The following is a 15,955-nucleotide window of genomic DNA, read 5'->3' as shown; positions in this document are numbered from 1 at the left end:
CCATGTCCACATCCAGCTTCATAAATGCATTGAGAAGATTTTTCTCAGTACGTGGACCTGCCAAGCTTCTTCGCTCTGATAGAGGCACTAATTTTATGGGTGCCTGTAAAGAATTGAAAATCGACCATAGTGATGCTACATTGAACCGCTACCTTCAGGAGAAAAACTGTACATGGCAGTTTAATCCCCCACATTCCTCGCACATGGGTGGATCATGGGAAAGACTCATCGGGATAGCCAGGCGGATCCTGGATGCCATGCTTCTTAGTCTGTACATACTCGGCTCACACATGAAGTACTGAGTACCTTGATGGCTGAGGTGATGGCAATAATAAATGCCAGACCATTAGTGCCAGTGTCTACCGACCCAGACATGCCAACTGTTTTCACACCGGCAATGATCTTAACTCAGAAGACCAGTGCTTTATCGGCCCCATCTGGCAACTTTGACCCAGCTGAGCTCCATACAAAACAATGGAAACAAGTTCAGTGTCTTGCAGACACCTTCTGGAAGAGATGGAGGGGGGAGTACCTTGCCACTCTTCAGAGTCGACAGAAATGGACAGACGACAAGCCCAACATCAAACTTGGAGATGTTGTTTTGCTCAAAGAAAAACAAGCTCACAGGAATGACTGGCCAGTGGGACGTGTCATCAAAACATTCCTCAGCAGTGACAACAAGGTTCGAAAGGCGGAAGTAAAAACAGTAAAAGAAGGAACTGTCAAAGTGTTTCTGAGACCAATCTCTGAGATGGTTGTTCTTTTATCTGAGGGACAGTAAAAAGATGTTCTCTGTATCGCCTTTGTGTTAAATCTTGTTTAATGTTTTTTGTGGCACAAATTTATTGTACCAAGCGGGGAGTGTTCTGTCCTCTCTAAAGTAAATTAAGAAAGAGTTTAGTTTTTAACATAACTGTGTATAGCAGCGCCCCCTTTTGGCTAAATAGCAGCAGTAGCCTTAGTTTAAGTTTCACTTTGAGTTGTAAATTTCCATCAGAAGTCAACTGAGTGTGGGGCAGTGCAGAGTGCCAGTGCTGTTTTCTCCTGCTGCATTTTTTCTTTCTACATTGGTGCCTTGGATACTATTTGTCCGTAAGTATTGTATGTATTACTAAAAAATGTTAAAAGTAATTGTACTTGGCATATCTTTGGTTTATTGGAGTTTTCTAATGTCAAATCACTAAATTGATAGTTAGCATGGCTATTAGTTATGACTCAGCATTTTCTGTTGCTATTAGTTGTCGGTTTGCACTATATTTTGGGTATTTGTATTAGTTTCATTTCATTTCTGTTTGTCTTTTGTTCTTTGCTACAGTTTTACAGTATAAGGAAAGTAAAGTTTCTTCGTCGAACCCCAAGAAAAGTTATGCCTTGTGTTTTTTTGGAGAACTTTACACTGTGAGCTAACTGTCGAGCTTTGAAGAAGCAACTCATTGCAAGGACAGTAAAGGTACCTTAACCAATGGCACGCTGGCAACATAGGCGCCGATACTGAGCGCCCACGTGTGCCAGACTGCCAGTAGGCTACATTCATTTAAAATTAAACATTGCAGTAGTTGGTGCTAAGTGGAGCATCTGTCATAGTGTGAGTGGTTATGTCGCTGTCAGTCCCCTGCTCCATATCCTATCCACCAATCACAGCGTCTCGCAGATGAAAACGCCTCTTTAGTGACCCCCCTCCACCCCCCCACCCCCACTACACAGTGCGTCCATGTGCATTAGGTAATCAGAGTGAGACTAAAATGGACAGATTTGTTATAAAAAAAAAAAAGCAAAACCTAATGATGCAAGTGCAACGACATTCACCACCAGTGCAGAGTTCTTAATTTCCCACGAAGCTGATCGCGGTTGATACCCCAGGATCGGTTACTGTGCGCTGGGTACAGAGAACCGCGAGCTGCCGGTCGTTGTGCTCCGTCAGGTCAGCGGTAGTTGGTGGTCAGTTAAACTTTTCATCTCCAATCCTATCTGTATTTGTGAGAAGTGGCGCTGTCCTGAGTTGAAAGATAGCCTACTTTACGGCTTTGTTATCGAGTTAATAGGTGTGTCGGTGTCGTGTTCGTGTCGGCCGCTGTCCATTTCCTAAGGTTCTGAAATGCATTTTTTAACTACTTTTTTCTTTTTTTAAAAAAGGGCGTGCGCCCGTGAGCACCCACGGAGGAAAATATAAATCGGCGCCTATGGCTGGCAATATATGTGCAAGAGAGTTATTGATGTGTTGAAATCATGGTTGGAATGGTGAAGCGCTCTCTCATCCGCATGCCAAATTAAAACGTTCACAGTTGCGCGACTTGTTATTTACGGTAGTTTGATTGACTTGTATCCCCACCATAGACTGTATAAAAACTATCCCCATCCAGCAGCAAAGACCAACCCAAGTATTAAGTGTACTGCTGACAAGATTAATGATTTCAACTCAGATGTGGATGTTTCAGCATGGCAGCATTATTGTATAGTTCTCATATTTCTCCTGTTTTGACATTTACTGCCATTTTAACTGAGTGAAGTTTAAGATGATAAACAAGATTGGTGTAATGTTGGTAAGGTTAATGATTTCAACTCAGATGTGGATGTTTTCATAAGGATGGCAGTCTTGTATCATACTCCAGATATAATTACAATGTCCTGATTATGGGAAATACATGTTATCAAATGGTGCTATGGAATAAAGTTACAGATTCCCTGGATATTAAATTTTGATGTGATGTCATAATTAAACGTAATGTTGACACGGCACACTAATAAACAGGACATTTTGAAAAAGGCACTTCATATCAAAAAGGTTGCTGACCCCTGTTTTAAAGGCTGCATTACAGTAAAGTGATGTCATTTTCTGAACTTACTAGACTGTTGTTCTATTAATTGCTGTTATCCACTTAGTCATTATATCCACATTACTGATGATTATTTATCTAAAATCTAATTGTGAAAATATTTGTGAAAGCACCAATTGTCAACCCTACAATTGTCAAACATTACAATACCATAGTAAGTCCTCCTTCCCTTGTATTGTGTATCACAATGTTCAAGCCATGTACATCCTGCATTGGTATATTTAGAGTGTAAACCTTGTACAACATGCTTTGGCCACACTGTACTTATGATCATGCTAATAAAGCAAATTAGAAATCTGTATTCTTCTCTCTCAAACTGCATTGCATATACAGGACACTGGACACACTGCAAAGCACACGCACACTCATAACATGACTGCGACTATACATACAGTATGCACATGCACAAGGTCCCGTATTATCAACACATGCACACAGCGCAAACACAGCCTGCACACACACAGTTCACCACCCGACAGCGGCTGTGATGAGCAGGCAGAAAGAAAAGCCTCTCTGGCCATAAATATGTCCAGCGTCAGGATATACAACTGGCAATTCCATCTCCAGTTGAAGCCTGGCCGATTGCTTTTTACCCTTTCCCTGCAACTCATGCAAGCGTGCAATACACACAGACAGAAAAACATGGCCTTGCACACGTGCATGCACAGCATGGACACACACACACACACACACACACACACACACACACACACACACACACACACAATGGGGCGGGGTCAAAGAAGGGATATCTAACAAAATGAAAATTAGCTCTCTGTTTAATTGAGGATTATGCAAACACATCCATCCATCATACATTGATGCTCTGTGCAGCGGAGCAGCAACCTAGAACCGAGGAAGCAGTCTTACTCCCCCTCATGCCTAGCAATGTGCCTGGATGGTCATACCAGAACCATTGTTCCCTGTGATCACTCAATAGATATCATTATAACATGTTTCAATTAAATGCTTCTTCCTTTTTTGACAAAAAGTAACTAATGTAAATCAAATCTGCATACACTTTCATTTTAATATTTTTACAGTAGTACAAATGACAATGCAATAGAGCTCAACAGTCCCGCCCACAGCGGGTTCCGGAAGTAAAAATACAATGTGATTTCTCCATTGACAAATTGGAGTATTTATATATAAAATTGTAACCGTCGATGGTAGACTTAAAACCAGCTACGACATGACTAAGCGATTGTATATTCTCATATAGATGCCAAAAGTTCATAAAGTTCATGGGGCACCAACCTTGTTTTGAGATAAATGTCTTTTATTCGCGATGTCTTGGATAAGTACTCCATTACCCACAATCCTGAACAATCCCACAGTGATGCCTCTGATTGGTGGAACTCATGCTGGAGAGGAGTGGGAGCTGCCTGCACGACACTGCACGAAACACGATCGGTTCCACGCCGTTAGCCTCTACCGGGAAGCTAACGTTAGTTTAGCTAACAGCTAATTCGGCTAACCACTAGCTGACAGCTTGATTCAGTCTAAAATACTAAACTCAAACTAAACACTGGGTAAAGCAGGCTACAGCTGACGTAACAGCCGTTATATATGTTAACGGTTATTTTCAGGTTTTATTTTGAGGGTCTTTTAAAGTTATTACATGCTGTCTCAGCTAGCAATTAGCCGAATTAGCTGTTAGCTAAACTAACGTATCTTCCTTTCTTCAGTGGTATTCAGCTCGATAATGAAACTATGTACCTTTGACTTTTTTTGGATTTTCTGTTAATTTTTTCAGTCTAAATGATATGTTGTATGCGTATGAGTCACATCGTAGCTGGTTAGCCTAAGCCATGGTCTAAAACTATTTATGTACGGATTTTTCCAGACGTCAATGGGAGAAATGAATGGGAAACTTACTTCCAGAACCCAAGGTCTCTCGGAGGAGGGGCAGGACTGTTGAGGTCTATATCATGTGTGACCTGATCAACTGCTTCTACTATCAACAGGACACATTTTCCCCATCTAACCTGTATGTAACCAAGTAGCCCCACCGAGATTCTAAATCATCTTTCAACATAGACCAGCGCTAAACACAAATTAAGCGTAATGGAGGGCAGGGTGGCTGCTGTTTGAATCATGCCATATTTAATTAAATAAAAAGGTCAGTTTCACTCTTTGTAATTTGATACAATTTAAATTCATACTGCATGCTGTATCGATAAATGAAACCACAGCATGCTTTAATAGGCTTTAATAAACCATAAGCAGCATCTAAGTTATACATTATTCAATGCAATAATGAATGTACAGTAATTGGGAAAGGAGATAAAATATAGTTTCAAAATGGTTATATGTGGAACTGCAATAAGAAATCTTGGACTGGCCTAACTCATCTGGCAGAACTGTTGGGATGAATCTGCGTTCACTAAAACCTTTAATATAACTGCTTTGGGGTCAATTCAATCAAACAAATGTAAACATAAAATGTATACTATTAATAATGCACCAGGTTAGAGGGAACCTTGTACCGTTTTGCAACTGAAATATCCCGAATCGGCACTGAAGTCAAATAGAAACCTTGTGAATCGGTATTGAATCGGGATATTAGTGGCGTTACACAGACCTGTGTGTGATAGTTGTAGAGTTTGCTTGATGCTGAAGTTTGCATATGCTGTTCTCTTACAGTGTAAGCGTTTGGCAACTCTGACAAAAACACCTCAGAAGCAAAAATCCCTTAAACGCAGCAGTCAAGAGAGCTGATTCACACTCTCCAATAAAAACAGCATGACTAATCCCTCCTCACAAATGACAAGGCCTTGTCATCTCACACACAATGAATGGTCTCCCTCTAAATGACTTCAGAGCAAAGCATTTGCCACAACACAGACTTGTGAGAGTGATGGAAATACATTTCCGTCAGTAGCACACAGGGTTAACAAAACAAGCCATTTCAGCGCGGCAGCATTTGCTAAAAAGCTTGATGGGGCCAGCTAAGCTCCTGTGATTGGCCTTTGTGTGGTAAAGTGACCACTTAAGTGCTGTGCAGCCCCTCCTGAGTATGTTTGTAGGCATAAGCACTTCCTCTGACTATTGCCTGCTCGCACCGTGCGATTGTGTGTGTCCTTGAGAATGTATTGCTGTGTGCTACATGCTCACTGGTGCATTTGTGGTTCTTTTGCTGTACATGTTTGTGTGTCGGAGAGAGAACATCTGTGTTTTTAAATGTCCTGCTTCATTGTGACTATATGTTAATGCTCCATGTAAAAAAGACCACAGTTAACACTTGAATCACCATAGACCACGCCATTGAACGTAAAAAAAAAAATGGAATTGATTAGGGGTGCACGATATTGAAAAAATGTGATTTGCGATATCGATAATGAATATTGCGATATCGATATTAATTTAGATATTTTTAAACATATGTAAAATTACCAAAGTTATGGGAAAACGCATCAAAATAGTTTTATAACAAATAAAACAAGTTTTCTTACAACACAAGGTTTATCTCAACTGACAGTCATATTGGACTGGTCCAACATGTGTCTACAGAACAGGACATGTTTTACTGCTTGGACAGTATAAAATAAATAAATAAATAAAGAGAATGTCTATAGAACAGGACATGTTGTACTGGTTGTATATACACTACAGTATAAAAAACAATGCAATGCACATCTGTTGGCTTAAAACCAAAGTATTTCCAAGCTACCGAGGAGGAGGCATTACCCTACAGTCACATTAGCTACAAGAGACAGCTACCATTCATTTTCAATGGGAGTGGCCGTTTGGCCACGAGCGACTGCCAATCAGAGTGAAGGCAGCGTGACGTATGTCAGTGGCTCAAGTCGAAGAAAATAATTCAAGATGGCGGACAACGCTTCAGGACATCGTATTTATGTATATATCAGATATGTTTGGCATTTAATCTCATATGTTGTGTTACTTTTATCGAGAAATAAATACTTTTAAATCCAAAAACATCGTTCTTGTGACTTAACAATACCTCTGAAGTAACTTTTAAGACGTGGTTTAAGGTAGCACCGGAGAATTTCTGTTTACTGTTGCCAAGCAACCAGGGGTAGGCTAGGCACGCCCAGGAGCACCCACAAGCGAGTGCATGTCGCTCTCTTTTGTAGCTAATACTTTTGGCCTCTAAAGTTTCTTTTCAATCTGTTATTTCGTCGTCTCCCAGAGCAACTCTCATTTTCTTACTTTTGTGTTCTTTTTGCTCCACTCTTTGCTCTCTCTTTAGCTCCTTTCTTTTCTTTCGCTTCGTTTTATGGTTCTGCGGAGGCTCCACGGTGTGTGCGTCGAGCATGTGGGTGTGTGTGGGTGTGTGTGGTAGAGCGAAGAAAAGGTGAGAGAGTGACGGCGATTTTCTTCGGAGCGAGTAGTGACCGTAGAGTGTTAGTGAGAGAAACTTAAGTGTCTCCCCTGTTCTTTCTGACCACGGTGGAAAATCTGTAGCAGGAAAAGTTAACCCTCTCCTTGATTTCATGTTGTTTATGGCGAAGGAGAACCAGGAAATGAGTCGGGGGAAATACAACGCTACCAAGTGATGTGTATTTTTCGAGAGGTGCATCAAAGAGGTAACACGTAACAAGAGGAGAAACTCAATGGAACTGCAGCTCCGCCATCTTGGACTGAATGTAACACAACGTTCTATTGAGTTTCTCCTCTTGTTGCTTCTATACTCTTTGGGTACATGTCGGGCGGGATGCAACGCAAACAAAATATCGCGTAATTATCGCGAGACTTTCGGTATAATAACGCGCAACGTGATATCGCGATAACGATATTGAGTCGATATATTGTGCACCCCTAGAATTGATGCGTGTTGTTGAACTGAAAAGACGCATTGAGCACCAAAGAGATGGACAGACAAATATAAATGCTGAAATTGATTATAATGTTTCAGCATTTGTTTCATGCCTTTTAGGTTTTACGCTGCAGGTTATACGCTGCTTGCAACGCAAAACAGCATCAGATAGAAGCAAATACATGTGTTCTGTCATGAAGACGATTGATTTGCAGGAGTTTCTTACAGGAACCTGAGACTTTGTGTTGACTGTTGACTACACTTAACGACACACAGCGCAAATGACGCTTGGCAGTTATAGTACCCTCAAGCTGTCTGGCAGTGCTAGTGTTAAGCAGCTTTAAGAAATGTGAATATTCACTAGAAAAATTCACTGACACTCAGGACAATGATCCTAAACATGCAGACACTGGCCCTCATTTACGAAACGAACGAACTAACGACAGAAAACAAGCGTAAAACCGGCATATGGTCATTTCCACGCAAAGCTCGGCATTTATCAATATGGACGTGAGCGGAGGCTACGATCAAACCTTGCGTCAACTTTAAACTCATGTACGCAAGTTTTCGAGTGTTATAATCACTTTAACAGGAGAAGGAGAAGTCATCAGTTGATCACTTATCCGCAATGGCAGATCTGGCTCTTTTAGAGGACCTCTATGCGCCGTGTACAACAGTGCACCCTACTACACACGCCAGAAAAAGTCTGCAACATTGTTTTAGCCTGTGGGGTTCTGCACAACATCCCGCAGGAAAACAGGGTGCCATAAATGTAGTGATGGAGCCAGATGACCCGATGCCCTGAGAGCAGTGTCCAGCACAGCCCCAACTGGGGGCTACACCAAGGAGACAGGATATTATTCATCAATCTCAAATTTGCCAGAAGTTCGTCAGGGTTTTCCCAGCCTATCGTTAATGGCCACAAGTGAACAATTTATTTCTGCCATTGACCGACATATTTCAGCTGGTTTTTCCAGTCCCTCTGCTGTCAGGAGACAGGGTCGAGGTGGTGGTCCTGCACGGGGGTGGCGGAGGACACACGCTCTCCCTCACAGCTCACGGCTGCCTGGCTCTGACTCATGAAAAAAAACACATAAATAAAAACTGTGTGTTTATTTAAATATAGGTACACCTACATGTAGGCCTAAGAGATTGCAATATAAGCCTGTATATTACAATTAGGACTATAGCATACATATGTCAAGGATGTAAAAATTAAATAAACTTCAGCTGGAGTTCGATTTACCACGGCAACGCTGTTGACTGCATCACTGATCTCTTTCCATTCAGCATTCTTTCTACAGCCTTTAATAACAGTTTTCAGGCTGCCAAATAGTACGTGTTAGTGCAAATGAACCTGAGATATCAGGGTTTCAATCTCCACCTCTGAAAAGTTCCGCTTGTTAGCCAGATTACGTCACGCCATGTCATAAATTGTAGGGACGAGGCCTCAAAACCGAGAATATATTGGGGCGTGATATTTAAATTACGATCGTTTCCAGCCGCTGCATTTATCAATGTACGACCACCCTTACGCTCTGATTGGTGTGATACGAACGTTTCATGAACCACACGTGAAGCCTGTCGTAAGAGGATTTCTGCGCTCATATCTGCGCTGGTTTCTACGTTAGGTTGATAAATGAGGGCCACTGTCTTTACCTGCCACATCACACATATGAGCTCAATCCACCTGGTTATTGTATGCGTTTCACTTGCTGGGGACCAGACTTGGGCCAAAAGCCCCTGAAGGATTTTCCCAAGAAGAAGATGGCTGAAGTACAGGCATGACAGAGCATTACCAGAGAAGATACCCAAATGTTTGCAGATGTCTTTAGGTCAGAGAACTGTGTCAGTCAATAACTGCAAAGGATTATGGCACCAAAAATTAAACGTTGGTCCACCACACTGATCCAGGCTAAAGTATCTCATACAACTATTGGATGGATTACCACCCAATTTGGAATAGACATTCGTGCCCCCCTCAGGATAGATTGTAATCACTTTGATGATCCACAGACTTTTTATCTAGTGCTACTGTACCATCAGGTCAAACTTGTAATTTGTCAGATACTTTGGTTTACGACCTGCAGAACTATCAGCTTCAGCTGTACTTTGCTGTGTTTTTGTGCTAATTAGCAAATGTTAGCATGCTAAATTAAGATGTTGGACATGGTAAACATTATAGCTTACCTGCTTACCATCAGCATGTTAGCATTGTCATTTTGACCATAGGAGCATGCAGACATTAGTATTTGGCTCAAAGCACCGCTGTGCCTAAATACAGCCTCAGTGAGCGGCCAGTGTGGCTCTAGACTCTTGTTAATCAGGTCACAACATGTGTTGTGCACTATGAGTAAGAAGGACGGCAGGGCAGAGCAATCATAAACAGGACATTGGAGAAATAACTAATATAAGTAAGTAATATTATAAGTGTGTTTTCACAGTAGTACAGTTTGTCAGCTGAAGAATTATTTCTTCAAAGAGGATTCATGCTGTTACACAAATAATCGGCCATCACCAGTGAACATGTGACCAGCTGTTAAAGAATGATTCAGGCTAATTACAACTTCATTTAAATTTAACAGCTCTGGCTATCGTTTCTATCCATTATGATAACACTGGACATACAACAGTAATTGCTGAAATCTAAGAAATCAGTCCAACAGGACAAGAAACATGAGCGGTCAGACAATTGGGCAGCCAACAGTCCAGCCAGAATAATCTAAATGAGGGATGCAACTATCAAATACAACACGGGACCGGTACTGGCACCAATACTGACATTATGAAAAGAATCTGGTCTAGACTGATATACCTCCTTGGTATCGAGTGTCGAAAAAATGCCTTGTCATTCCATACCAAATTTCAATACCTAAGGACAAATCTCATCAGTAACAGTGAGCCAATAAGCATGCAGCATGCTTCTACCAAGATCTAATAATGTTGGTGATTGGTTGTTTGATGTTACAAAACTACGTTACGCACAGAGATGGGGCTCACGTAGTAGGAGCTGAAAGAAAATTAAAAAAAATAACCAGTATCGAAATCATGGAATTGGTACCGGTATTGAACATTTTTTAACGATACCCAGCCCTACCATGCAGTGAGTTACAGATTTTAAATTTGGGAAAAAAGGGAGCTCTGGTATGGGATGGGTATTGGTACTTGGTATTAGAAACAGTATTGGTCCATCCCTAATCTAAACCAGTGGTTCTCAACCTTTTCGAGTCGCAACCTCCAGAATAATGAGGTTGGTGTTGGCAACCCCCCCACCCCCCTCGACGACGAGAGAAAGAGCTTCAAACCGGCGTAAATAGCTGTTTCTACGCAACCTCCTCCTGCTGTTTTTGAGTGATTTTTGTGAATGCTCTGATTAATACATGTAAACAAATAATGCTTTGCTGACAGTTTAGTTTTAGTTTTAGCAGCTAGCACCTAGCACCTAGCCTTGTCCAATGTGCTCCAGGCCCTGCGGATTTTTGATGCGTTTGTGACTTTTTCTCTCCCCCTGACACGCCAGAACAGCACCCGTATCAGAAGGTATCAGAATCGGTATCGGGAGGCAAAAAATGGTATCGGGCCATCTCTAATCTGTGCATTTTAAATCTTGCATGAATGTCAAATTTGACCATGTGTCTCGAGGCTGCAATGTTCACATTACTGCAGAGGACAGAGTTTTCTTTTGAACATTTAGAGGGGAAATTATTAAATCCAAAATGAGTTCAACTGCTTGCCTTCAATGAAAATGGAGCTAATTTAATTTATTGAACCCACATTTGACTGCACAGTCCAGAGCTGCACTGGACTGGACTGGACACATATCATATTTTGGACATTTTGCGTTGCAATACTGATGTATGAAAAAAACAAAATAATTGATTTTTGTGAATTAATGTAGAATGAAAATTATTATTTCAACAATCAATTATTGCCTTTGTTCTAACTGACTTTCCAACAAAAGTTAAAAAAAGTTTTGAATAAACCCTTAATTAATGTTTTGAATGAATGAATGTGGGCTCCCAATTTAAAAAGAACATTTGACTGACAGAGCGTCTGCTGGAAAATAGTGATAAATAAGGCGATGTTATGCACAGGGTGTTGCTGTGGTGCCTTCTGGTGAACACTGCTCACCTAGCACGTACGCCCAAGAAGTTTCACCTGCTTCCTTCCCATAACTCATCCACATTAGAGTCTTAGTCGGGCTAAATCCTCACACATGAATGTCACAAAATTAATCCTCTGATAATTTGGGTGGCTTTTCAAATAAATATAGGACCTAATATTCAAATTATGATAAGTCACAGTCTTTGCTGAATGTGTCTGATGTTCATTTTTAATAGTTTTACTTCTCTTTTTGGTTTCTATAATTAATGCTAGGGGTGGTACGGTTCATGAAAAAACATCCGAACCGCTCGGTTCGCTTGTCTCGGTTCGCTTGTCTCGGTTCGCTTGTCTCGGTTCGCTTGTCTCGGTTTGGAGCGCGTGTGTAGTGCCCACTGTTAATGTGCACTAACCACTTACTGCCGTAGTGCCCACTTTCGACACCTATGTTAAAACACTTACTGGAAAGGACGAGGGGGGTGAGCGTGACGAACACAACACATGGCAGCTGATTGGACGAACGCGTCACGTGGTTCTTGCTGCTCCCGAATTCAAAACAGACTCTAAAGGCATCTCGTTCTGAATACGATCTCGTATTTTACGAAAATAGTTCACCGAAAAGTGTTTCTGAAAACATTTTAAAGCAGCCATATTATGCTCATTTTCAGGTTCATATTGTATTTTAAGGTTGTACCAGAATAGGTTTACATGGTTTAATTTTCAAAAAACACCATATTTTTGTTGTACTGCACCGCTCTCTCTCACTGCTGCAGATCCTCTTTTCAGCTGGTCTCTGTTTTAGCTACAGAGTGACACCTCTTTTCTTCTTCTTCTTCTGTACTATCTTTGATTGCACTGCACATGCCCAGTAGCTCAGATGTAGATCATGTCAGCTAGCTAGCTCCATAGACAGTAAAAGAAAGGCTGTTTCTACAACTTTGGTCAGTTACAAGGCAGGATTAGCTGGGAGACTTCTAAATGAGGGCGCACATGGAAGTAGTTCTTTTGTAGATTATGGTGAACTTGTGTGTGTTGTAGCAGTGCTTTGCTACTGAGAACGAGGTAGCATGCTAGCATTAGCATGCTAGCGTTAGCATTAGCGTTAGCATGCTAACGCTACGAGCTAATGGTTGCGGTTAGCCTGCTCGTTTCGGCTTGTGACGTCACAAGCCGTGCCGATTTTGAACAGCTCACCCAGAGACTGAAGGCAGGACACATTCAGAAACTGTATCTCACTCTAAACAGCATGGATGGATTTTTTTCAAAGTTTGTATGTGTGTGGAAGCACCAGAGACACAACATAACACCCCAAATCCCAGAAAAAGTGATTTTATCATAATATGGGCACTTTAATCCAGAAATAGGCCATACAGTTGCTGAATCTGTCTGGTTTTTTGATCGACAAAGGTCAGTTTAAAAGATTTTCGTCAGATTTTGAGAGCCGGCGAGCCGAGCGCTCCTCAAGTGGAGTGTGGAGTGCTGCAGGTCACGTCACATGCAGAAATGTCAAGTGGGAGAGATGAGGAAGGCTGCCCGGAGTTGGAGGATGCGCTAGCGTCGTATATAGATTTCATGTTACCTATGATGACAGCGGAAATAGAACAATAGATAGAACTGCCACTGTGTGCATGTATTGTGCAACATGCATTCAATATGCTAATTTTAGCTATATATCATATGCTGAAGTATATTTCTGGAGTATTAAAGATTAAAAGAAAAAATAACAAGAACCGTACAGAACCGAAAACCGTGACCCTAAAACCGTGATACGAACCGAACCGTGGATTTTGTGAACCGTACCACCCCTAATTAATGCATATGAAAAAAAAATGTAAAAAATGCCTGTCTGGTTCCCTGACCTGTAGTTGCAGCTGAACAGGCCTCGCTGAGATCCAAGATGGTGTACACTTCCCTCCTCACTCACTGGTGCCTGGGAGGGGTTTCCCACCGGTGGTCCATTATTATTTTATGAATCCCCTGGCCAAGCTGAAACAAGACACAGTTCTACCATAATTAACACGTGCATAGGCACAGAGTTATGCATTCTTATACACTTGGTATAAGCTGTAAAGATAATTTTCTGTGTGCACACGAGGTATTATTTTCCATATCCACATTCCAATAACGTGGTGCTCTGCTGCCTCCCCACGAACAAATCTTAAACTGTACGTTAATCTTTTTGGTGTGTGTGTCTGTGTGTGACTGTGTTCATGGGCGTGCATGCGTGCGAGTGAGAGAGAGAGAGAGAGACACAAAGAGAGAGAGAGATGTGTTCAACATCAGTGAAGGGCGAGTCCTTCAGCAGACGGGGTCAGCGCTCTAATCTGAGGAGGTAATGATATTGTGAGGATATTTAATGAGGAGGATAAAAGCAAAAGTGAAAGAGGGGGGATGAGTATTAGCCTTTTTAGATATCATTAAACATTAATACTGTCAGGGGGCTGGAGCACACTGGGGTCCTTTTCATTGACTTTCATGCTGCGTGCTAATAGAGTTTTCACCTCCGGGGACTTCCACACCCCCCACCCAGGCCTCGGTGCAGCGCTAAAGCTAAGAGGAGATGAGATCGCCACCACGCTTCTGAGGATAAGCTTAGTGTGTGTGTGTGCGTGTATGTGTGTGTGTGTGTGTGTGTGTGTGTATGTGTGTGTGTGTGTGTGTGTGTGTGTGTGTGTGTGCTAATTGTAGATTATGTGAGGTCTTTTGCTCATGATGTATGATATACGCATATTATAACTATTCTAAAACTATTAAAGGCCCTGAGGAGACTAGCATATATTAACCTAGTACTTAATTCTGAGAAGCACTTTAGATACTTTTCTACATTAGGTCTTTTTTGTGTCCAAGTATTTAGCAAATTACTTTTGCTCTTTTTTCAAGTTTTAGACTTCAGACATGTAAGTAGTGTCCTTATCATACTAGTTCTATTATTTATTAATACATAAATAAAAATAAGTTAGTCCGGGATTGTGTGTGGATTGGTCAATGTCTATAAGACAGACTCCTTAGTCATTATTTAGAAGCCTGTTTGTGTTCCCTGTAAAATACAGTTCAGTAGAGCTGCAGCGATTCTTTTTAAAGGTTCTTTATTTGTCATGTGCACAACAACTAACAAATGTAATTGTTGGCAATGAAAATCTTAGGCCTCGGAACTCTTCAGTAACATGATCAGTTAATCTGCTGATTCTTTTTTTCAATGTATCATTTCATCTTTAAAATGCCAGAGAATAAATGTACAAATGGCTTTAAGTTTCCTAAAGCCCAGGATGATGGCATTACGTTGATAGTTTTCCTTAACCAACAGGTCAAGACTTAGAAATATTCAGTTTCCTCATTCTAATGATCTTCACAAGTAAGAAGTTCCTAGAAGGTTCATAGTAGTAGAAGCAATTATCTTACTTTTCTTATATCTTTTCTCATTAACCTGTGTTGAGAAAAAATGTGTCATTCAATGACACAGCCAGTCTTTGAAAATCAAACTTCCTTCGAACTGAATGGTGTTTTTCATGTGAAGCACCAACAGAGGGCAGTGGTCCCTTTTAAAAGAAAAAAGGCTCGGCAGCGCACACTAGGTCAAACAAGGTGTGTGTGTGTGTGTGTGTGTGTGTGTGTATATATATATGTATGTGTGTGTGTGTGTGTGTGTGTGTGTGTGTGTGTGTGTGTGTGTGTGTGTGTGTGTGTGTGTGTGTACTGTACAGCTGGGTGTGGCTGGGAATGACTGAGACTCAGTGGGGTGTGGGCAGACTGTTCCTCTCTAAGTCACACGGACACCAAAACTAATAAATGAATCTCATTCACAGGAATTCCTCTCCTCTCCTCCCCCTGGCCGCTGTCTGTCAACAACTCAACTGCACAATGTAAGAAACATTAGCACAACTTCTACTGGTCACTCAGACTAACATGACCCATGTTAAAAATGTAACCCTTCATGTCTTCACTTCACGCATTAGGTATAATGTCATAATTCATTCTAACGGCAGAGGAGAGCTTGGTGTGCTTCCACATATTCAGTCTTGCTTTTCATGCAGTCATTTTTCTCTCTCCAACAGATCCGCTGAATCCACTTCCACAATTTATTTGACCTTAATACGCTTCTGCTGGGCAGGCGCAGCAAGGTAGGTGGTTGGGTTGAATTTGATTCAGAAGATTACAGTTTTTGAAAGATATACAGCCTGGATCACAATCCACCCGGATCACTTTTCTGCTCTCCACACTCCACGCTTATAAGCATACG

The 15,955-nt window shown here is 41.4% G+C and overlaps 1 protein-coding gene across 6 annotated transcripts in view; it reads left to right on the top strand.

Moving 5' to 3' along the window:
- Positions 1-15,955, top strand: part of pcbp3 (poly(rC) binding protein 3) — a 99,824-nt gene that overhangs the window by 30,315 nt on the left and 53,554 nt on the right. For 4 of the 6 annotated variants that reach the window (XM_031296513.2, XM_031296512.2, XM_031296511.2 and 1 more), the window contains exons 2-3: positions 15,522-15,578; positions 15,771-15,836. The exons of 1 other annotated variant lie outside the window; for it this stretch is intronic. The gene's annotated coding sequence lies outside the window, so the exon portion shown is untranslated. Of the gene's footprint in view, positions 1-13,989; positions 14,051-15,521; positions 15,579-15,770; positions 15,837-15,955 lie in introns of those variants that run through there. One more of the 6 variants, XM_036003961.1, reaches the window with a different exon arrangement.

The sequence above is a fragment of the Sander lucioperca genome, chromosome 8 (assembly GCF_008315115.2).
Source record: "Sander lucioperca isolate FBNREF2018 chromosome 8, SLUC_FBN_1.2, whole genome shotgun sequence".
NCBI lineage: Eukaryota > Metazoa > Chordata > Actinopteri > Perciformes > Percidae > Sander > Sander lucioperca.
The sequence above is the reverse complement of the archived record's forward strand: the minus strand, read 5'-3'. Positions and strand labels throughout refer to the sequence as shown.